General features: G+C 40.5%; 1 long non-coding RNA gene across 1 annotated transcript; it reads right to left on the bottom strand.

The window, feature by feature from the left end:
• Nucleotides 1–11,928: 11,928 nt before the first annotated feature.
• On the bottom strand, nt 11,929–24,213 carry LOC124260043. The gene is made up of 3 exons (XR_006893987.1): nt 24,132–24,213; nt 13,890–14,011; nt 11,929–12,278 (listed from the first exon to the last, which is right to left on the bottom strand). It is a non-coding gene; the product is annotated as an uncharacterized LOC124260043 (long non-coding RNA).
• Nucleotides 24,214–24,442: the final 229 nt, after the last annotated feature.

The raw sequence follows: 24,442 nt of genomic DNA, 5'->3' as shown, positions 1-24,442 counted from the left end.
CCTGATGTTCTTCAACTGACTATAGTTAACCTGTCAGAGTTTAAAGCGACACCTGATGTTCTTCAACTGACTATAGTTAACCTGTCAGAGTTTCAAGTGTCGCCTGATGTGCTTCATCTGAGTAAAGTTAACCTGTCAGAGTTTCAAGTGTCGCCTGATGTGCTTCATCTGAGAATAGTTAACCTGTCAAAGTTTCAAGTGTCACCTGATGTTCTTCAACTGACTATAGTTAACCTGTCAGAGTTTCAAGTGTCGCCTGATGTTCTTCATCTGACTATAGTTAACCTGTCATAGTTTCAAGTGTCGCCTGATGTGCTTCATCTGACTATAGTTAACCTGTCAGAGTTTAAAGCGACACCTGATGTTCTTCAACTGACTATAGTTAACCTGTCAGAGTTTAAAGCGACACCTGATGTTCTTCAACTGACTATAGTTAACCTGTCAGAGTTTAAAGTGTCGCCTGATGTTCTTCATCTGACTATAGTTAACCTGTCAGAGTTTAAAACGACACCTGATGTTCTTCAACTGACTATAGTTAACCTGTCAGAGTTTCAAGTGTCGCCTGATGTTCTTCGTCTGAGAATAGTTAACCTGTCAGAGTTTCAAGTGTCGCCTGATGTGCTTCATCTGAGAATAGTTAACCTGTCATAGTTTCAAGAGAATAGTTAACCTGTCGTCGCCCTGATGTGCTTCATCTGACTATAGTTAACCTGTCAGAGTTTAAAGCGACACCTGATGTTCTTCATCTGACTATAGTTAACCTGTCAGAGTTTCAAGTGTCACCTGATGTGCTTCATCTGAGAATAGTTAACCTGTCAGAGTTTCAAGTGTCGCCTGATGTTCTTCAACTGACTATAGTTAACCTGTCATACTTTCAAGTGTCGCCTGATGTGCTTCACCTGAGAATAGTTAACCTGTCAGAGTTTAAAGCGACACCTGATGTTCTTCAACTGACTATAGTTAACCTGTCATAGTTTCAAGTGTCGCCTGATGTGCTTCATCTGAGAATAGTTAACCTGTCAGAGTTTCAAGTGTCGCCTGATGTGCTTCATCTGAGAATAGTTAACCTGTCAGACTTTCAAGTGTCGCCTAATGTGCTTCATCTGAGAATAGTTAACCTGTCATAGTTTCAAGTGTCGCCTGATGTGCTTCATCTGAGAATAGTTAACCTGTCATAGTTTCAAGTGTCGCCTGATGTGCTTCATCTGAGAATAGTTAACCTGTCAGAGTTTCAAGTGTCGCCTGATGTGCTTCATCTGAGAATAGTTAACCTGTCAGAGTTTAAAGTGTCGCCTGATGTGCTTCATCTGAGAATAGTTAACCTGTCAGAGTTTCAAGTGTCGCCTGATGTGCTTCATCTGAGAATAGTTAACCTGTCATAGTTTCAAGTGTCGCCTGATGTGCTTCATCTGAGAATAGTTAACCTGTCAGAGTTTCAAGTGTCGCCTGATGTGCTTCATCTGAGAATAGTTAACCTGTCAGAGTTTCAAGTGTCGCCTGATGTGCTTCATCTGACTATAGTTAACCTGTCAGAGTTTCAAGTGTCGCCTGATGTTCTTCATCTGAGAATAGTTAACCTGTCAGAGTTTAAAGCGACACCTGATGTTCTTCAACTGACTATAGTTAACCTGTCAGAGTTTAAAGTGTCGCCTGATGTTCTTCATCTGACTATAGTTAACCTGTCAGAGTTTCAAGTGTCGCCTGATGTGCTTCATCTGACTATAGTTAACCTGTCAGAGTTTAAAGCGACACCTGATGTTCTTCATCTGACTATAGTTAACCTGTCAGAGTTTCAAGTGTCGCCTGATGTGCTTCATCTGAGAATAGTTAACCTGTCAGAGTTTAAAGCGACACCTGATGTTCTTCAACTGACTATAGTTAACCTGTCAGAGTTTCAAGTGTCGCCTGATGTTCTTCATCTGAGAATAGTTAACCTGTCAGAGTTTCAAGTGTCGCCTGATGTGCTTCATCTGAGAATAGTTAACCTGTCAGAGTTTAAAGTGTCGCCTGATGTGCTTCATCTGAGAATAGTTAACCTGTCATAGTTTCAAGTGTCGCCTGATGTTCTTCATCTGAGTATAGTTAACCTGTCATAGTTTCAAGTGTCGCCTGATGTGCTTCATCTGAGAATAGTTAACCTGTCATACTTTCAAGTGTCGCCTGATGTGCTTCATCTGAGAATAGTTAACCTGTCATAGTTTCAAGTGTCGCCTGATGTTCTTCATCTGAGTATAGTTAACCTGTCATAGTTTCAAGTGTCGCCTGATGTGCTTCATCTGAGAATAGTTAACCTGTCATAGTTTCAAGTGTCGCCTGATGTGCTTCATCTGACTATAGTTAACCTGTCAGAGTTTCAAGTGTCGCCTGATGTTCTTCATCTGACTATAGTTAACCTGTCAGAGTTTCAAGTGTCGCCTGATGTGCTTCATCTGAGAATAGTTAACCTGTCAGAGTTTCAAGTGTCGCCTGATGTGCTTCATCTGAGAATAGTTAACCTGTCAGAGTTTCAAGTGTCGCCTGATGTTCTTCATCTGACTATAGTTAACCTGTCAGAGTTTAAAGCGACACCTGATGTTCTTCAACTGACTATAGTTAACCTGTCAGAGTTTCAAGTGTCGCCTGATGTGCTTCATCTGAGAATAGTTAACCTGTCAGAGTTTCAAGTGTCGCCTGATGTTCTTCATCTGACTATAGTTAACCTGTCAAAGTTTAAAGCGACACCTGATGTTCTTCAACTGACTATAGTTAACCTGTCAGAGTTTCAAGTGTCGCCTGATGTGCTTCATCTGAGAATAGTTAACCTGTCATGGTTTCAAGTGACACCCGATGTTCTTCATCTGAGAATAGTTAACCTGTCATAGTTTAAAGTGACACCTGATGTTCTTCATCTGACTATAGTTAACCTGTCATAGTTTAAAGTGACACCTGATGTTCTTCATCTGACTATAGTTAACAAGTCATGCAATATAAAAATCCGGTGTTATTACGTCGTTATGTGTACAAAAGGCGTTAAGTTACTGAATGTGGTTGCCTTCGTGTTTGATTCCTACCCCTGTAGTTACAGTTGCAAGTATTGAATTTAAACATTGTCGTCGTATATGTAGAGACAGTTGCAGGCAGGTCTTAGACTACATTCCTGAACATGTAGGTAAAAAAAAAAATAAAAAAAACATCTTAGAAATTGCTTTTTTCTACTTGGTGTTCAGCAGATTTAGTGTTGGAAGGAAAATTAACAGAAGTGTTTAATCCATTCACTTCTACCACTTTTGTCTTGCACTATACGCCCATATCTGCGTGACTTGGTGAGATGAGGAAGGAAAATCGTTATTCCCGCGGATATGTCAGCAACGACACAGCGTCGGCGCCGTTGATGTCTCTACCGTCCTCAGGGCACTGAAAAGTCACTCTGGGGTTTCCTGGAGTTCAGTTTTCTGCGTTTGATGCCGCCGCCTACTGCGATGGTTTCTGTAGAAATAATACCATCCCCGCATACTGCACGGTACATTTAGCTAGCAGTTCATTAGCGCCATATAGCACACCAAAAACCAGAGTACCATCAGACGAAATACACATCACTGCCAGGCTGAAAATATCACGGCCAGTTTTTCTTCGTGGCATCAACGTATTTTGCGAGGATGTGATAGTGATTAGCGCTGTTCCAGAGGCCGGAGATGTATCGTGCTATCAGCCTCACCATCCCGTGTTTAGGCAAAGCCTGTGCTGACACACTCTAACGGAAAACACAACGCTTGTCTCATTCCTCTTCACATTTTTGGAGTTTTTGTGTGTTGTTTTAAAGTAGGTCAAGTTGCTACCCTTTCTTATGGGGATTTAAAGGACGTTTTAAAAGAATAATTGTTTTGGAAAACAGAAGGTTTCTGAAAGGAACCCTCAGTAGTTCGTCTGACGTGAATTGTCTTTCATAAACTCAAATCTTAGATTTACAGCAAGCTTGGGCCCATGTTAGGTTTTGTTGTACACGGCCCAGTGACACCCATAGTAGTCCAGCAGGGTTCCATTACAAGCGTTATAGAATGTTTCCCGAAACTCCCACATTCACTTATTACCTAAGTAGTTGGTGTACCTCGTGAGTAATGGTGACGTCATGCAGGTGAGCTAAACTTGCTTCGGCTCCTGGTCGATATCAGGAGTCTTTCAATGAGCCACACAGAGTGGCTGGCTGTGTCATCCTACCGCTGGAACACGCTTACATTATCGTGTACCGGTTGTCTGGTCGGAACACAACCGAGACGTAAAGCACTCACTCACCCAGACTAGGTAGAAAGTAACTGCGTTTCCTCGCTGAGAAGAGAGACCGTGTTCTGTCCCCATCGTCGGTAAAACATCCTGAACTCAGTGTGTATCTCCTCGTCGTCTTGTAGACGGAATAGACATTGACCATGCATTGTACGAGAACGCACATCAGAGGTATTATGAAGAATTTTGGTTCCCTGATATTTGTGAGCTGTCCCAACGTGAGATTCCCATTCATACTGTGGTATTCATGAAAAAGTTTACACGAACAAGGAAATATCTGCTGAACATATAACATGTCATGTTGTTTGTTTACATTGCCACTGTGCGAACAGAGTATGTCAAAAAGTTGGGTCTTAAAAATTTCGCCAAACTTGTTTGCAACCCTATACATTAGTCCGCGCCTGTTGTAACGGCTTAACCTATTCTTTTACATATTTTGGACGACTAAAAGAGAAAGCAGAACTGCCAGATTGACATACCCCAAAAGGATTGTAAAGGAACGCTGCCCTTTGGATTGTTAAGACAGAACCAACCCAGAACAACATTAGTAACATAATATATAATAGAAGTTTCAACTCCAATGTAACTTTCTCCATTACATAAACACATCAGATTTCTTAGTAAAGCTTGACATGAGTTCGCTGAGATCCATGCCCAAAAAGTTGAGAAGTGTGCCAATATGGCGTTGACGAATCGCCCAGGTCTTCACGTTGACATGAAGAATGCTAACTCGTTTTCCTGGCCAATCACTGGAGTTTTTGTGGGTAATCTGGAAACCTTTCAGCCATGTCACGTGACAATGGTGGCGTCAACGATATCCCTGCTGGCGTCGATCACACTACTTCCACTGTTGTTGCTGGGTTGGAAATTTTGGTTTTTATGCACATGTGTTGTGTGCGGTGGTGATGGAAAAAGTCCAACGCATAAATTACCCGCTCAGAGCAATATAGTATCAACACCACTTCAGGAATACCAAGAATGCGTTTCGCTTTTTGAACCTTTGTTGAGAATCGAACCCATATCTCCGACATCACGGGTGAACACGATAACCACGTGCTTACATGAGAGCATACTGTGTTATAAAGTCTATTTTATACCACTGTAAATACCGAAGTACGCGGGCGGGGGTAGCCCAGTGGTGAAGGCGTCTCGTCTCGTCACGCCAAAGAACCTGGTTCGATTTCCCACATGGGTAAAATGTGTGACGTCCATTTTTGGTGTCCGCCGCCGTGATATTGCTGAGGTACTGCTAAAAGCGGCGTAAAACCCAACTCACTCACTCACTGAAGTAGAGCCATACGCAAGGTATTGGCGTTGGAAGATCTGTTTCATATTGGCGGTCACTTGGAGTTATTGTCATGTTTAATTTAGCGACAGTGTCAAAGTTGTTGTGATGTGGGTTTGAAGGTGTATAGAATGTTGTGATATGTCACGTTGACAGTACAGTTGGTCTGAAGGTGTATAGAATGTTGTGATATGTCACGTTGACAGTACAGTTGGTCTGAAGGTGTATAGAATGTTGTGATATGTCACGTTGACAGTACAGTTGGTCTGAAGGTGTATAGAATGTTGTGATATGTCACGTTGACAGTACAGTTGGTCTGAAGGTGTATAGAATGTTGTGATATGTCACGTTGACAGTACAGTTGGTCTGAAGGTGTATAGAATGTTGTGATATGTCACGTTGACAGTACAGTTGGTCTGAAGGTGTATAGAATGTTGTGATATGTCACGTTGACAGTACAATTGGTCTGAATGTGTATAGAATGTTGTGATATGTCACGTTGACAGTACAATTGGTCTGAAGGTGTATAGAATGTTGTGATATGTCACGTTGACAGTACAATTGGTCTGAAGGTGTATAGAATGTTGTGATATGTCACGTTGACAGTACAATTGGTGTGAAGGTGTATAGAATGTTGTGATATGTCACGTTGACAGTACAGTTGGTCTGAAGGTGTATAGAATGTTGTGATATGTCACGTTGAAAGTACAATTGGTCTGAAGGTGTATGGCTCTGCAAGGGGTTATAACAACAGGTGATGTTAAAAAACAACTTTCTTTCTTTTCCTTCCTTTCTTCGATGTCCTTCCTCCTTGAGAAGCCCCTGCAACAGGTGATGTTATTATACAGCATTTTCTTTCTTACTTGTAATTTACAGTTTGCCATAAACTACAACCATCACTGGCTACATGAAAACCCCTTTCTGTAACACAGTGTATCGCCCTAACTGAGTGAATAGTGATGATTTAGATGACAAACGTTGGCGCATTTTCAAAACGGGCGCTCGCGACAATATTCTTTCTGCGACGTAATGATAGCGACAACGAGTCATGAAGCCGACACTGACGAGACAGTTACTTTGAAGACAACTTTTATTGCTAAGGTTTACAATGTTTGTGACGGTACGGCGGGATTAATGTGGATCATTGAAAACCAAACAAACTGAGCTTTAAAAATCGTAAATCAGGTGTGTGAAGATACTGGATTCAGATATGACTGCAGCCACAGTGATAATTTGTGCTGACACTCGTAAATGTCCCTCCTCGTATAACCTATTATGTAGATCGCTGGCTTTGTCAGTGCAGTTAGACGCTTAAAGCAGTATGGATGATGCAGGACTGTCTACCGGGTATGAGGGTAGAAATCTACCTACACGGATTAATGGTTCCATGGGTATGGTTGGGTGCAGTGCTGTAGGTGGGGATCTGGTGGGGTTTCTGTGGTGCTAGGGTGGGTGGTGTCGGGTGGAGGTTAGGTGGGGGTCGGGTCGAAGTCGGGTGGGTGTTACTGGTTTTTTTAGACTAGGTAGGGTTTATTCTAGTTTGGATGAGTAGCTTAGAGGGGTTTTCGCCGCTTTTAGCAATAGATCACTTAAATTCGTCACAGCGAAGGACACAAAATATTACTCCCCACATTCGTCACTGGCCTCCTGTTCTTGGTATCTTATCTTATGTAAAGACTTGGTATCTTATACTAAAGACAGTGGCAGCATGATAGATTCACTGTATCTCTCACTACTCGGGCTTTCCAACTTCGATGTGTCATCTCCCCACAAGGCTATTGTTGTGTATGTACTTATGAACTACACATAGAAGATGAACCATTAACAGAGCGGCATTTACATACTCAGGTAACTTTTCCACTCTCTACTTAGAACTAATTAGTCATAATCCAAAGTTATATTTCATCACAGACCACTGGTACATCTGTGCTAGAACGTAAATCCTAATTTGTTCTGAAATGTACATATCATAATGACTGTTTGATTAACGCTTCTCTGTGCTGGGTTGTAACAGTATCCCGTGCTTTAGTGTAACCGTAAACTGTGGAGACTGTCAGTCCTTGCACAAGTCTCTGAGGTAATAATTAATAGTTTAAATGAAAATTTCTATAAAATATAAATATTCCTCTAACGGATTGGGGTCTGTCCACTTATCTAGACTTGCCTCTTTAAAGGATAGAATTACTATACACTAATGAGATTAGCATTCTCAGTCCTAATCTTAGAGCGTCCGCCCGGAGAGCGGAAGGTCGCGGGTTCGATCCCCGACCGCGTCATACCAAACGACGTTAAAATATGGTACTTGTTGGTCCCTGCCTGACGCTCGGCATTAATGGGTACAACAAGGACTGGTCGGCTCGGAGTCAGTATAATGTGTCTGAGTGGGGTATTCATGCTTCACTGCGTCATGGTGTCTCAGTGGGCTAGCACTATTAAACCAGCTTCAGCCTGGGCTAGTACAAGCAGCCGCACTTACACATACACAAGCATTCACGTCGTCATATGAGCGAAATATTCTCAGGCACGACGTTAAACCCAATTTCACCCCACCTCACCTCAGTCCTAATCAGTGCTTGAATATAACCGTAAACTGTGAAGAATCTAAGTCCTTATCAGTGCTTGAATGTAACCGTAAACTGTGAAATATGTAAGTCCTTATCAGTGCTTGAATGTAACCGTAAACTGTGAAGAATGTCAGTCCTTATCAGTGCTTGAATGTAACCGTAAACTGTGAAGAATGTCAGTCCTTATCAGTGCTTGAATGTAACCATAAACTGTGAAGAATGTAAGTCCTTATCAGTGCTTGAATGTAACCATAAACTGTGAATGTAAGTAATCAGTCCTGTATCAGTGCTTGAAGAATGTAAGTCCTTATCAGTGCTTGAATGTAACCGTAAACTGTGAAGAATGTAAGTCCTAATCAGTGCTTGAATGTAACCGTAAACTGAGAAGAATGTCATGTCCTAATCAGTGCTTGAATGTAATCGTAAACTGTGAAGAATATCAGTCCTAATCAGTGCTTGAATATAGTCGTAAACTGTGAAGAATATCAGTCCTAATCAGTGCTTGAATCTAACCGTAAACTGAGAGAATGTCAGACCTAATCAGTGCTTGAATGTAACCGTAAACTGTGAAGATTGTCAGTCATAATCAGCGCTTGAATTTAAATGTAAATCTATGCTTGATAGTAAATCCAAATCAGTACATGAATGTAGATCTAAATCAGGGATGTGTGCTTGATTGTAAATCATAATCAGTGTTTGAATGTACACCCTAATCAGTGCTTGAATTTATATGTAATCAATTTTTCAATGTAACCCTAATATTTGCTTGGATGTAAATCCTAATCAGTACTGCAATGTAAACCCTACTCTGTTGGCCCCAGCCTATTACTTAGATCATCAGAGATTCGAACCCATGCTGTGCTAGTACTGGACACGTGTATCGCGAGGCTGGCAATGTCATCAACAACTGATTGTTTCCACGTCCTCATTTGTCAGGATCCTCCAAGGCGGGATGCGATGGTACCGTCACACTGATGGCTCCACGTGTACGTATAAAAACACGCCAGTGCTGACACACAAAGCACCTGGCTGTCACCTAACCGTCCGATTGTGCTAGAACCTCGTCAGTTCATCACTGCTTGCAGTTACACATTGTAACAGGACAGCAACCAGCTCGAAAGAAATATTTCATTTATCAGTTCAGGAGGCAAATGATATTGGTTTCTTTGTGATTCAACCTCCCTCTGTATATCTCGTGTCTCCCTCCCGTCGCCTGGCAACTCTCTCTCGACCACACCCAAACAACTACGTATTTTGTTCACTGTAGATCTTCTTTTCCTATCCCTCAACATCGCAAACCCTGCCGCATCTCTCACAACCCTCCTACTCGCACCCTTCACATGTATCCCAAACCTCAAATCCGAAACGTATTATCCGTCCCTCCCCATATCCGTGCTCTTTCTTCTTCCCCAACCCTCCTTCGACCCTCACTGTCACCCATCTCCCCTCCTTCCCTCCCTCCTTCCCGCGGAGATATCTTCATCTCGCTCGTTAGCTATTATAACTCACTCCGGCTCAGCGCAGTCATAATCTTCCCCAAAGTCGGCGATAAATAGTAGTAATTATGCAATGCCGTTGTCATTATTTCTCCAATCTCGATCTGAATCTGTCAAACACCCATCACAACTCGTCTGCTTCTCTTCCAATACTGCACAGCAGATGAGATTTTCGACAAGCAGACGATATCGCTCGCTTGGCGCGAAGCTTTGGTCTCGTCGTTTGGAGAGTAATTTTGTTAGGGGCTTATTTACCCATCTGTTAATGTATATATATGTGAGGGCCCAACGATCCCCACGTTAGAGTAATTCACATCGTGCTAAGGATTTATTCCGACAGTTACGCGGTTGCCTGTAGCGCCAATATTGAAGGAATATTCCACAACATGAGCAATTCCAGGAATAAAGGGAATATAGAGAAAACATGAATCCTAGATCCATCAACAAAAGGTAAATATGCCATTTGTGTGTTACATTTTTTAGAACTGAAATGAAAAATTCCCAGTTTCATATAATTAGTATGTGTATGTCATAATAAATCACTGTAATGAAGTACATGCAAAAAGAGGTACGAACAAAATAATATTGTTCATATGATGGCATCAGTTACCATTTATACGAGTAGAAATTAAAAAAAATATCTACTAATGCAAAGATTTCCAGTTGAAACGGTGAATAAATCAAAGGAGGATTTCTTTGGAATGACATTGAGGGTGAAAGCTAAAACATTTGTTAATCCAATTTCGTCAGTCTGGAACAAGATAAGCAGGGCAACATATACAGTTTATCAGAAGTCATCGTATTTTCGAGCATATATATTTTAATAAAATATATCACTTTTCCCCATCTTGATAACATCCCCGGTGAACACCTCGTAGTGTTTATCTCGGCAGTATTAACCGCGCGTTGCTCAGGTCGCTGCAGCGTATGATAAAAGAGAGTCTGTGTCGTAAACTTCACACTTCGGGTTAAGATACACTCTCAACTACTCATAAAGACGGCACTGACGAGTGAGAAACATTTATCTGAAATAACGCCCAATTCAAGTCTCGGCGAATTCGGCTCCACGAAGCTCCTGCTCAACAGGTTATGATTTCTGCCCTTCCGGTGTGGACAGGATGTAGAATTAACCCGTATCTTACCTTTCACTGCTCGAGCACTTGAACTTGTGACATTCCTCCCTTCAGATCAACCCGTATGTACGTTATTTTTATTGCAATGTTTAATCTTAGTTCCCTCCAATGATGTTTTTATTGTTAGTTAAAATGTTCTACAACAGGAAATCGTCACAAACATTAACTTGATTGTACTCATTTGAATTACAAAAATGATAATTGAAATTTAAAAAATATTAATATTTATAAGAAAAATAGACTTTCCCTATTAGACGTTCCCTTCATAAGTGACCAAAATTTACGACACGGAAGATAAATTATTAAGTGGTGACATTTCGTGTAATTTGTGAAAATCATTCAAATTTTAAATGTTTTCTGCCTTTGTGGTTGTCAGCGTGCCCGTCTCTGACTGCGACTGCACCTAGCTGACGCCAGAAGATTCCTTCTAATACAACACAGTGATATTTCTCTGAATTATTCAATCTGTTTTTCCACATTTTTGCTGGAGACCTGTTTCTGGCACTTTGAAGAACGAGCCGGCACAACGGCAAAATGCTTTGTTTCATTACGTTGTTCCAAATGTCCGTGGATTACTTACATTATGTGGTTTCTAGACAAAGAGGTGCGCATTTCTCAAGGTAGAATCACGACCACAGCGGGCGAAACATTAATATGCATTAGGTTTCACAGGGCTGTTTCACACGTTTAATACATGTTCAGGATATTCGCCTGATGTACTCCAGGCCGGGAGTACTATCAAAACAGAAACATTTTGGATGTGTTTAATGCGATTGGTGTTTTTAAATATCTTGATGTAATTTGATACAGCAGAGTATTGCGTGGCATATTTTCTAAAACATCTAATAGTGCTTAGAAATAGATCGGATCGAGTAGGTATATCGGTAAAAGTGATTGGACATTACAGTGTTCCCATACTAGAGGACAACACGGAAAATGACTTGTTTCTTTTTAAAGGTATGAAAAAATGTGGTATTATAAAACATGGTATTCAGTGACAGTGACAGGACTTGTTGGAAAGTCAAGGAAACATATCAGTAATACTTCTTTCGTTGTTAATGTTTAATGCAGATCCTACACATATGGTGATATATACAAGACACCTTTTACACGTGTTTAATCATTCACATTTAAATGTTATAGCCATCCTCCAGGCCGTTATCCGCCCATCTCAGACATTACTGCAGATAATGGACGATTTGTAAAGCATTTTTTATTTTCAAAAACAGATGGATACGCACGCACTATTCCTTCTTTTCGTCACTTTCAACATTCCTAGTTTTACAAGAAGCCAATCTCAAAAGCAAATAAAGACGTCATATTAACGACGATAACACAAGCCGTGTCAGTTTTCATTGCTTGCAAAAAGTCGGTGACATCGTCAGCCAGAGGTTCAGATCTACTTTGCCTTGTGAACCATCTTTCATCTCGGAACAGCATATATCGCACTATTATCTAACAGTTCAGTGTGTAAAACAATGCAACGCCGACGGAGTTACGATCCATTGTCATACGTCATAAATCTCGTGGTACCTGAACGAGGCTGAAAAAAATATATCCAAATATAACAAATCTATCAGCAGAGACTGTTACTCCTTCATTCAGCGAATGTTATCGTATACCAGAGAGCAGCCTTTCTATCAAATCTTGTAATCAGCCAGCCGATTCGATACTCGCGTGTTCTTATCTTTTGCTGTTGGCGCAGAAAAACTGTCGGGAAGTGAAAAAAGCTCCAACTTGTGCGATACATCAGCATACAGTTTGATATTCGCTCATATTCCACCTCCCCGCATCCCTCGCCGTCCCCTATTTCCGTTTCAGTTTTCCCCCTTGATACATGCTACTAAAAACCTTCGTTTCGTTATATTTTCCGAAGCGCAATTTTGATATACCCACAAAAAGAACATCTTAATTTATTATCTCCTTTCGCAGGAACGAGTGAATGCAATTATAACAGGATTGAATTTCTGATCAGCATGTGTCGTGATTCACGAGTTGATATTGCGAAGTTTCCAGACAAACCCAGACCTTTACAGCGGTGCTATGTTCCTTTACCCTGCACGTGTTCGATTTAGCCTCAGCGGTAAAATATTTCAAATAGATGTATATCTTATTTTTAACGGGGCGCGTTGGATTGGCATACACAAGATGGAAGGGGAATCTTGCAGTTGTTGTGTGTGTTAAGTCAGAGGTTGTTGTGGTGTGTTCTGAACATTCTCAGTCACATCTATGTTGTGCCTTCCGCAATGGGGTAGATCCCGCAAATATGTATTACAATTTGTCTTCAAATGAATAAATTTCCATTTAAAAACTGTTGCATTACGTTGTGGCGGCAAAGTAATCTAGAAGACTTGTATCTGTAGCTATGCGACACATACTCATTCTGCTGCTCTTCGGTCGCGAATAAAGAAGATTCCATGTTTCATTTCTTCTGTGTCTCGGTGCCTTACGTCATGTCTGTCTCACAGTCCCGGAACCTCATTATTTGCCCTACTACCTAGCCCTCCCTGCAATGCTAAAGTCATAAATGAAGCAAGTCTAGATTTCCTCAGGTTAGAATCTCCCATCTCACTGGGGCTCCTTTTCAATATAAATGGGGTTATTTCTTACTATCAAAATTACATATATTCAGAGACTGTACGTGCAGCTGCAGGTGTGAGTACAGTACTTTGTGATAACGTGTATGACACGTGCAAACACGGCCTGGCCTAGTCTGTACCCTGTTATACCAACAGACCTGCCTTAGTACAGTGACAGACATATTCGGTATACCTCTGAAACGCTGAGAGACATACGGACATCATAATACGCAAACGGATTTACTTTAGTAACCAAACCAGTGCATCCGATGTGATTTAAAGGGACATAACCCTAACTATGTAATATCACTGCACTGAAGTGAACTCTTTAACACCGATATTACAAATGATGTATATGTGATTATTACGCTCCCAGGCGACTATTACGCCCCAGTTCCCCACCCCTATCTCCCCTCCCCGGTAACACTTGCTCCATAATTTACCGTGATGTCACCAGACGGTAGTTGGGTCTGTGAGAGACAGGCAGTCAAGTGTTAGAAGTTCAAAGGTTTAGATGAGAGGGAACAGTGTCAGTGTGATTGCCGTAGATTACAAAGTGATTGTCTAACACTGACCTTTCCCCACACCCGGGGGTTCACCATAGACTGACACACAACTCCCATCCCGCGTCGTCCCTGCCGACGTTGGAAACCTCCAGGACCTGTGACGGTGTTCAATCTGTCACTGCCTTTAACTCCTGCAACACATAGTGGAGGGAAAACAAGAGAGGAAGCTTTTAGCCTTGTCGCTTTTTTTCACTGTACTGTCGTTTCTCTTTGCTTGTATTTAATCGTCGTGTACCTGTGTGAGAGAGAACATATCGAGAGAGAGAGAGAGAGAGAGAGAGAGAGAGATGTTTGCTTGACAGAGAGAGAGAGAGAGAGAGAGAGAGAGAGAGAGAGAGAGACAGTCTGTATTTCCTCCAGTAGTTACCGAAGATTACAAACAAAAGCATCATATTATTACAACACCTACATGAATATTGACAATTGGATGTTTAGAGACATATGTACAGAAATTTATGACATGAAGAGAATCATTCTGTATAACAGTTCACAAGGTGAGGTTTCAGGTCATATACATACAAAGAAAAGCGTAACAGTATGGTTTCCCATAGTGTTGAATCTATAGAGTTATAAAAGTCGTTTTCTGCTCCGAAGAGAAGTGACAACATATCTTGTTCACCTTGCATTTCAAATTTTACGTAAGTTTCAACATCAAGTTTATCAATTAAGTATGCAAAGAAATCATTTCGTTGTTGTATTAAGTTTTCACAGTGGAGAAGCATATGGAAATCATTGTCAAAGGTTTGTTTATTACAAAGAGCACACTCTTTTGAGATTTTACCTCTTGATAATATTTTTACACAAAATTGCAAGAAAGATTTATAATTAGGGTGTTTATATGCCAGTTGCCAGAGAGTATGATAAGAGAGTGTAGTATGAGTTGTTGATGAGAATGACATGTTTGAACGATAGAGAGTTTGTGATCGCCATAATTGTTCTTCATAACTATACAGTAGCATTTACAATTCTTCTCTATACACGTTTTGGAGGAAATATGCCTTGGGCAAGATAACTGTCAACATATGTATTTAGATTATACTTTTCCGATATTGTTAAAAGATCATCACAGATGTTGTTAGATTTTACTGAAGTTGTAATAGCAGCACAAAAGATCTGTTTTAAAAAGTTGTTACACTCAGTGTTACATAGTCGCCCAAGAAATAGCAGTTTACATTTATCGATATACCCAATTAGTGACCATAATCCCAAATTTGCAATGGTAGATATTGATGATGACCTCTTACCAAGACCTTGCACAAGACGAGCAAAGTATCTTTGTGTTTGTTCAAAGGTGTCAGCCTGTTGGACTTTGATGTTTGGTAATACTTCACAGCCATAGAAACTAGTTTTAAGAATCATTCTGAGCCATATTTTAACACAAGTGATTGGATGTAGGCCAGAATAATTCAGTCCAATAGATCTAAGTGAGTTTACATTCTGTCTTGCTTTCTGACAATACTTTTCACTTCTAGTTTTTGTTGAGAGGTTACTTGTAAAGAGTACACCCCCATATACGGTAGATTCTGATAAGGGGATTGGGATGTTACCAATGCTACAGTGGACGTTTACGTCAGAGCCTTTTCTTTTGCTAAAAACGATGATGGTACTTTTTGATGGGTTACATGTTAGACGCCATTTAGAAGCGTATGAAGAGACAATATCAAGTGATGCCTGTAGGCCATTAGGGGATGTGCTTATGAGTGTAGTATCGTCAGCAAGCAAGACAGTTGGAACGTCCATACCAAAGACACGGATACCAAAGCCAGCTTCTCTTAAAGATGTAATTAGGTCATTAATAAAAATTAGAAATAAACCAAGAGGATATAACCCTCCCTTGTCCAACACCTTGTTTGACCAAGTACATTTTTGACCTCTCGCCGTGGTATGCAGCAAATGATTGGCTATTGGTATAACAGTGATGTAAGAGTTTCCATGTATTACCTCTCATACCAAGTTCATGAAGCTTATTGAATAAACCATCATGCCAAATTCTGTCGAATGCTTTTGCATTGTCGAGAAAGGCTGTAAAGACAGGGGAATCTCTATGGTTATAGTATTGTATACTCTCCATGAGAGTAAACACAGACATTATGGCTCCATGCTCTTTTCGAAATCAAATTGTAACTTATCAGGAAAGTCCGGATTTGATTTAAGCAATTTATTTTTCAATTCGTTTGAGCAAGAGCTTTTCAAATAGAGACAATGACGTCAACTGTAGCTGTACGAGAAGAGACAATGACGTCAACTGTAGCTGTACGAGAAGAGACAATGACGTCAACTGTAGCTGTACGAGAAGAGACAATGACGTCAACTGTAGCTGTACGATAAGAGACAATGACGTCTACTGTAGCTGTACGAGAAGAGACAATGACGTCTACTGTGGCTGTATTTGAAGAGACAATGACGTATTCTGTACCTGCCAAACGAAAGATAATGGCGTGGAATTTGAACCACCATGACCTGAAGCTGACACGTGACCAGGTCAGTGACTGATTCACAAGACTCAAGGGGTACCACCAAGCGTCGCTTTCTACCCACGGACATCTACATTGAAATTAATATAATATAATAATTCTTGTGATTTGTTTCATAATATACAATCCCCATGCATGGGCGGATCCAGGAATTTTGAAAGGAGGGGGTTCAGGGTGTTCGAACGCAAAAACAAATCTTCAATGTGATCTTAAGTCATTTTCAAAAGGGGGGTTCGACCCCCTAACAGCAGCAACCCCTCTTCTCTTTCTGGATCCGCCATTGCCCATGTCCCCAAAAGACGGCAGGAATTCACCCGTAAGGAAGCCATATTGACTTCACGTTACTCGTGGTCGGTTAACGTTCTGATTGTTTCAGGTCTATTTGGCTTAAACGTGATTGTGGTAACCGAATGCAGTGTTGTCACGACACTCGCCTACTTAGACGAGGAAATGATATCACTGGTTAACTTGATCTGTATGAATTACACCCTATCTAGCCATCTTTGATGTCACAATTTGAATTGTTATAGCGCCATGGCGTGTAGTTTAAGGCTGAAATAATCATCTTTATTAAAGACTACCATTTAAACGGCAGTTATGTCGGTTAGTGAAATCTGGGATGGTAATATTATTCAGCAGTGTGCTGTAATCTTGTACTTGTCTTCTTCACGAAATTGATACCAATGTTAATTTGTTGACTGGTTGAGAGGGTTTGAAATGGCAACGGTTTCATAAGCAACCCTTATACAACGCACTTCCGGATTTGTGACTGAGGTCAAGTGGTATAATACTCTCTCAGCGCTGGTCCAGGGTTCAAAACCAGTCATATATGTTTTGGTTTTCCAGCACCATATCCCTGCTAGCATGTTTTAACAGGAAAACCAAGATCTATGGATAGTCAACTTCTATATTGCAATGAGTGCGACGTTTCTGTGTAGGTAGGCTACTAACACCGTTATCAAGCAAGTCTGGTTTTCCTTCATCTATACAACTTCTAAAATGGCTCTCAAAGATGTTTTAACAGTGTTAAACAGATCCAGTGCATGACCGTCTTATTGGCGCAATGATCCTTGAATCGCCGTTAAACCCTTCTCACTCGATCTGTTGCGTTGCAATGTCATTAAATTTAGATCTTAGCTCAAGCTACAATTTATAAAGGATTAGAGGTTGTACCGCTACAGTGACATCAGAACGACTTTTGCAAACTTTGACCGCTCAGTGAAATGAATAACTAGAAATCGACATCTACCAGTCGGAAAGCGGATAGTTCGGGCTGTACGGCGCTTGTTTCAAACTGACCACTTCCATTCCATAGTTCTCGGAAATTTGAACATTTATTTTTTTTAGAATGAACAAAAAATCTTTGCCGTATATATTGAAAACCTCGTGACAAAGAACATCAACAATATAATAGGTTTTAATGGATGGAACCGATTCCAAGTCGTGAATGCAATGGTGTTGTACATTTCTTATGGAGACCGTGAAGATCCGGTTTAGAACTGGTCTTCAGCAATCCATGTTGATGCATGTCATCGTATCCCGTTCATAAAGTCAGTCACTGGATTGTCTGGTCCTGACTTGATTATTTACAGACGCCATACAGCTGGAATATTGAGTGCGGCGACTAGCAAGAAAATAGAACACTTCCAATAGAAAGTTGTACTGTGTAATAATGAAACCCCCTGTCGGCATACGTTCGCGTGATTCGTAAAACACGAAACAAACATGCCCGCCTCGCACCTGCAGATTGGCGGGGGTAAGCACGCGCTGCATAAGCATTCCTGACTGAGGTGCTCGCTCATGTGTCGATACGGTATGTGATATATACGCCGGGAGATGCAGTAACACGCCGTATCACACCAGTAATTACAAACACCGCTCTGCTCACTGGATGATATTCGAGTAATAAGAAATACACGCGCGGTGTTGATTTTGACAGGAGCGATAACTGCACGCGGAAACGTGTCAAGGTTAACGTCACAAACAGACGAAATGACGTAGGCTGATTGTCATACCTAAAAAACCATGTTATACACATTAAACGGCGTTTGTTTTGTGGACATTCTTTAGTTCTCATATAAAATATTTTAAATGTCTCAGTTTTCCGATAAATGGGAAATGCCATATAGCAAGTAGAGGTCTTTCCCTGCATGGTAAGAGTGACCACGGTCCGGTTTCAAGGGCAAGCTGAGACAAAGACTCATGACAGCCTTCGGTCTGTACGACTGCTTTGTGTAATGGGTCCAAGGAAGTCATATTTTCTGGGCTACATCTAGAACTGTGTTCATTTATTGCGGAGTGATACTGAATTAGTGTTTTAAATGTATTTGAAAGCGCATGAATTACATCACACTTCAAGTAATCACATCGTATTTTCAAAATTTGAAAGACGTGTTAATACATTTTGCTTTCTCAAGTTGTTTTTCATTGTTTCATTTTCAAAGAATCACGCTCAACACTCTCGTTTTGATAAAATATTACCTTTTTCGAAATGCCACAGCGACATACAGAAGAATAAACACAGTCTCTAGGGTGCGTTGATTATTCATGGACAAAGATCGGCTTTACGGCTATTTACATGGCATACAGCTCACATATATCGCGTATAATGTGTAACGTCTGTCAACAAGATAACCGTTACAAGAAAAATGACTTCTCCCTCGTCGTGGTCGCCATGTTAGCGACGATGCGAGCTCCACACAGCGTTCTGATGTTCTCCCCGCAGTGCTGTGATAGACTCCTGATAGTGGATTCATATCGCACGAATAATTTGTCAAAATATTTTACAGAGGCCAATGCAAAGATAGCAAGGAAAGTAATGTTTAATATCTGAGGAGAAACGTGTACTTTTATCTTGATTGATGAAACTCTTGATGTCAAGTCCTTGTGTTGTGTGTGTACGATGGGGCCATTCGAGTGAAATATTGATGCATAATGTATACCAACATACTATGGCCATTGGCGGTTGTGTATTCACTGAATGGAAATGAATGATTTAGAAGCCGTGTATGTGTATATCAGATAGTTCATACAGGAATTTCTATGAAAGACTTTTAGTTTCGAGATTTTTAAGGATAAAACATGAATATGGAAATATGAAAGACACACTTAAAAACACTTTTTCCGTATGGTGTTATCAATATTGACGATCATGCGTAAATATGTTCCTTGGAAATATGTATATGAATATTGCTATATATTGTGTACCCTAGATATACGTGAGTATGGGTGGTGGTGTAGCCAAGCGTGCAAAGTGTTCACTTCAAAGGGTTCGATTCCTGACAAATCGCAACGTGTGAAATCCATTTTTGTGATATATTTATGGACTGACGTATAACTACCACAGTCTTACTTTTGCGTCTTGGACAATATATTTTCGAAAAAATATCATTAGATCCTCATCTGGTGGAATCTGAATTGTTTAGATAATGTTGGTTTATACTCTGCACAAACAGTGCTATTTATAACAAGAATAGAACAACGATAAGTAAAGTAAGTATAGTGTAAGTAAAGCTTTGACCAAAACACATTTTGTTTATGCATTGTTTGTGTGTAAAACTGGCGACCTGTGTCTGCAACGTGCTGGAAACTGGCCGACATCAGCGTGCTGTGGCCAAAATGTAAAACAGACTGTGTGTTTAGCAGACTATAGAACAGGTACCACAAACCATGTTGGGAATCGAACCCGTCTAGGTAGTCTGAGGTCATTGACAAGAGAAACACTCTCCTGGAGTACGAGAAATGGTCTACATGCACGTCATTTCCACGGCCACGTGGTAGCAACGGAGGTAATAGTGGCTGGTCACGGGTCACGATTCCCCATTCCCCATTGCAAGAGTGGGGTGTCAGGCTGTCGGAAATCTCCAGCGGGAGATTCATGCGCAATATGCACTTCAAGTGGGGGAATGCTTGAAATGTTTGAAAACCTGTGGCACTAGTGATAAACAGACATGTCACCCATCTTATTGCTACCGTCCTTCAAGATCCCTGATCTGATAGCATCTACTGTCATAAACATACAAATACATTCATACGTATATTTCTAGAAACGAATTTATTTTACAATTTTGGAAATTTTAAATCATTTCCGATCGATCCCTGTTTTTTAAAAGCCTTATATTCGAGTTTATACGTCGAGATGGGCGGGCGTGGTATTGGACAATGTCACGAACACGTATGGAATGTGGTTGAGATACGGCTGAACTAGCGAGGATGCAGCGCTAAATAGTAACTCACTCACTATAGTAGAGATACTATTCCCCTTCTGCTGGGACAGCCCCGTGTCTGTATGGTGAGAATGATTATCGCGATGATATAGCGACGTATGTATGTGAGAGAGACTTTAACTCTATGTTGGTTTGTGTGTGTGCATGGATCCCAGTTTGTGTGTATGGTATCCTCCCAAAACGCAGACCTCCCAAAACGCAGACCCGTTAAAGCAACACTTGTTATTGTTGGTTGCACCCGTGATTAGTAGGCTGTACCCTTAATAACGAAAAATTGTATCACCCACGTAACGAGTTTTGACAATCTAGCAAGTGATCCCTTACTTCGTCGATATTTATTTAATGAATAATATGTAAAAGCTGTAAAAAATATTCATCTAGGCGATCTTATAAGAATAATATTTTACCAGAGACATGGCATACATATTTCAAAGATGTATTAAATCCTGTATCACGAGATGGCTGTGACCAGAAGTGGGATGCTTACACTGGAAATTATATTCCTGAACATAGTTCTGAACATTATACTGATTGTGTTAATGATGAACTGTCTTATGATATAACAATAGCAGATGTTATATCTTCAACAGACGATGCTAAACTGAATAAGTCTCCAGGAGACGACGGTATTCCAACAGAAGTTTTAAAGAAAATTAAGGATATGATTGCACTACCTTGCTTTATTGTTTTCACAAATATTGTGTAAAGGTCATTTCCCAGCTGCATGGACTACTGCTATTATAATGTCTATATATAAAAAGGAAAGTAATAATGAACCTAGTAACTGTAGGGGCATATCGTTATTGAACACTTTGTGTAAGTTATCTTTCAATACATTGTTCAAAAGCATATAACTCTAAGAAAAGGCAGATTCTACTGTGCTTTCGTGGATTTCAAGAAAGCGTTCGAAATAAATTACCGAAATAAATTACTTTATCTTCTGTTAAGAAATGGTATACATGGACAGATATTTTTATTGTTCCACAGATGTTCACTTAGTCCCTTGTTGTTCTCCATATTTATCATAGTGTGGACCAGGCCATTCATTAATTAGGGGTGACCAGCATGGCCCAATTAATTAGTGTGCTAGTTTTATCTGCATTTTGGGAGGTCTGCGTTTCGGGAGGTCTGCGTTATGGGAGTAAACCGTGTGTATGCGTGTCGTCTCTCTCTCTCTCTCTCTCTCTCTCTCTCTCTCTCTCTCTCTCTCTCTCTCTCTCTCTCTCTCTCTCTCTCTCTCTCTCTCTCTCTCTCTCTCTCTCTCTCTCTCTCTCTCTCTCTCTCTCTCTCTCTCTCTCTCTCTCTCTCTCTCTCTCTCTCTCTCTCTGTGTAAGGGAATGTTAACGTACAACAGTCTTGCAAGCTGGACTCATATTCAAATGCCAGTATCTTCTCCACGATCATTCGGCAACGTACTTGATTCTAAAAAAGTTACAAATTTATTTAGCATTTTGTTTACCTTCATGTCAAATAGTTTAAACTCATCAACATAAAAGCAGGCGGCTTGTGCGGAGGGGTATATTTGTTGGGCTCTTATCATCCGATCTACACAGCCCGAGTACCCTGTATTTGCAATTAATAATCGTCAGGTAAGCATTGATCACAGGTGCAAATCCAGGTGGTACACCTGTGCCCAGGTAATCTCGAGTTTCTCACCTATGGCACACATAACAGCCATTATTCAGCCTGGAAGCACTTAGGGTAATAAATTTTCCCATAGGTGTTTATGAGGTGATTGCTTGGTCGGCCCGTAGATTGTTTCTGGAAGATTGAAATGATAAATCGACACGGGTGGCTACAGACAGTTTTCCTTTTACAGAAACATATCACCTTTTACCGAGTTAGAGCACGACCGTACAGTATGGATGTGTTTTAAACTATGACAGCTGAATGATTAATGATAACTGGTTTAGGATGGTTCTTTTCTGTTATTTGTACTTCAAGTTTTTAGTGGGCGTTCTGCTGATTTGAAGTTCGTGGTGATTTGTGCAGGAAAGATCTAACACTTAAAACCGAAGGCGTGCTTGTTGTCACCATATTTCATATATCTTTTTCAAAATTGACATTTCCTAGTTTCGTGCGAATAAGATATTTATATTATTTGAGGGGGAGTTTTACTCCATAATGACAACGGTGGCATGATAATTATGCAAACATGAATTGACCTCACAAATACAGAGTATTCGGTACATGTAAATACAACTGTGATAAACCTAAGGGAACAATTAGTCCTATGTAATTATGGCGTATCTCTACTAGAGCTGTATTGCCATCTATCATAACTGACAGTGAATGTTAGGTGTCGGGTCAAAACTATTATCATTTACGTTCGTTCAATTTCTGATAATAGAATACACGTTTAGACAAGCACCTGACATAAAACTTGGTAAATTGAAGACTTTGTTTTTTCGAAACTGAGAGCAGATCTAGAGCTACTCTGATACAAACATTTTTGTATGATAATCAGTATTTGTGAGAGTATATACACAGTACATTGATCACCTATTGTGGCTGATATACTGGCCTGATATTGTTTTTTAAGAATGTAAAATGATAATAATATCTGAGTGACGTGCTCAGCAAACATGGATTACATCATGTGTTTACTTGCTTGAGGCAGGGATTGTACAGGAAAGACCCGTTAATCCAAATCTGGGACCCGTCAAGTTGCGGATTAAAGAATGATGATTGCAGCATGTCACTTTCCATGTCCTTTCTTGTAGAGCCATCTGGAAGGCTATGGGCCCCCAATAATACGGTCCGACAAGGTTTTAACGGGTATAAAGCATATCAAGGATTCTAAATTCAAACATATTTCTGTTAAAGTGACATTAGTACATTCAGCTATACTAAACAACTTACTACGCGAGCTTGCAAACCCGTTCTTCATTTGGTAAGAGACTAGTATTTCTAAATGCCATTTTCCAAATTCTTAACAATCATTATCCAACTCTGCTGTGCCCTGTACACAATGCAGATCCTGTATGAATGAAGATAGCAGGGGAGGAAAACTAATGATTTAAACTTTACTTATATTAAGTCTGGTTCAAAGGTCTTAACAAAACTTGAACCATCAATTTTCTTTTGAAAAAAATCCCAAACAGAATACTGTACGAGAGATTATGTTTTATTCGGTTCTAATCCAACCTGGAAATCCCTGACAGCGATATGTTGTTTCATTACAATGTTTCCCGCAGCCGGCGTCATATAGATGTCATAATAATGTCATTTCTGACGGGGACCTTTGAAAAAGTGTGAAACACCCTCGGGGTTGTGGAACATAAGAGACAGATTTAATTTTCAAAATGCTGGAAACTTTTGCTTATGAATTTTTTTTTATTTCCAGCTTTAAAACGTGTCCCCACCCAAATTGTCCCCTGTCGAGGGCGTAGAGTCCCCTTATCGGGGTGAATATAGATACGCCTTATCTCCGCCTGTATGGCAGGAATGCGCCCAGGGATCAAAGTACCCTCGTCCAAGTAGTTTAATATAGGATATACAAGCGGAGAGCAGGCGAGGGGAGCTCCGCTGTCGTGCGCTATCAGTCTTACCTGGGTTTGTCAATCAACGCAGCCAGCTCAACAGGTGTGTACTGATTATAACGCCGAACGCGACAGGTAGCTGTGATTGTATCACCTGTATAGGGCTCTGTGCCATATTGGGGCGACGCGAAAGGTTGTGTCATACATCGAATGCTATTTTTTACACTCAACTTTATGGATATAGTATTTACTGTTCGTTAATAATGTTTCATGTTGGGAAAATGAAACGGTTTCTATTAGAATCAAGAGAGGCAAATATCAATTTCTACCTTACTTGATTTTAACTTGATACACTGAGCAAATACATATAAACCATCCTG

Source organism: Haliotis rubra, unplaced genomic scaffold (assembly GCF_003918875.1).
Source record: "Haliotis rubra isolate DU_JTF1 unplaced genomic scaffold, ASM391887v1 Scf749, whole genome shotgun sequence".
Lineage (NCBI taxonomy): Eukaryota > Metazoa > Mollusca > Gastropoda > Lepetellida > Haliotidae > Haliotis > Haliotis rubra.
Note: the sequence above shows the minus strand (reverse complement) of the source record. Positions and strands in the feature narration are given on the sequence as shown.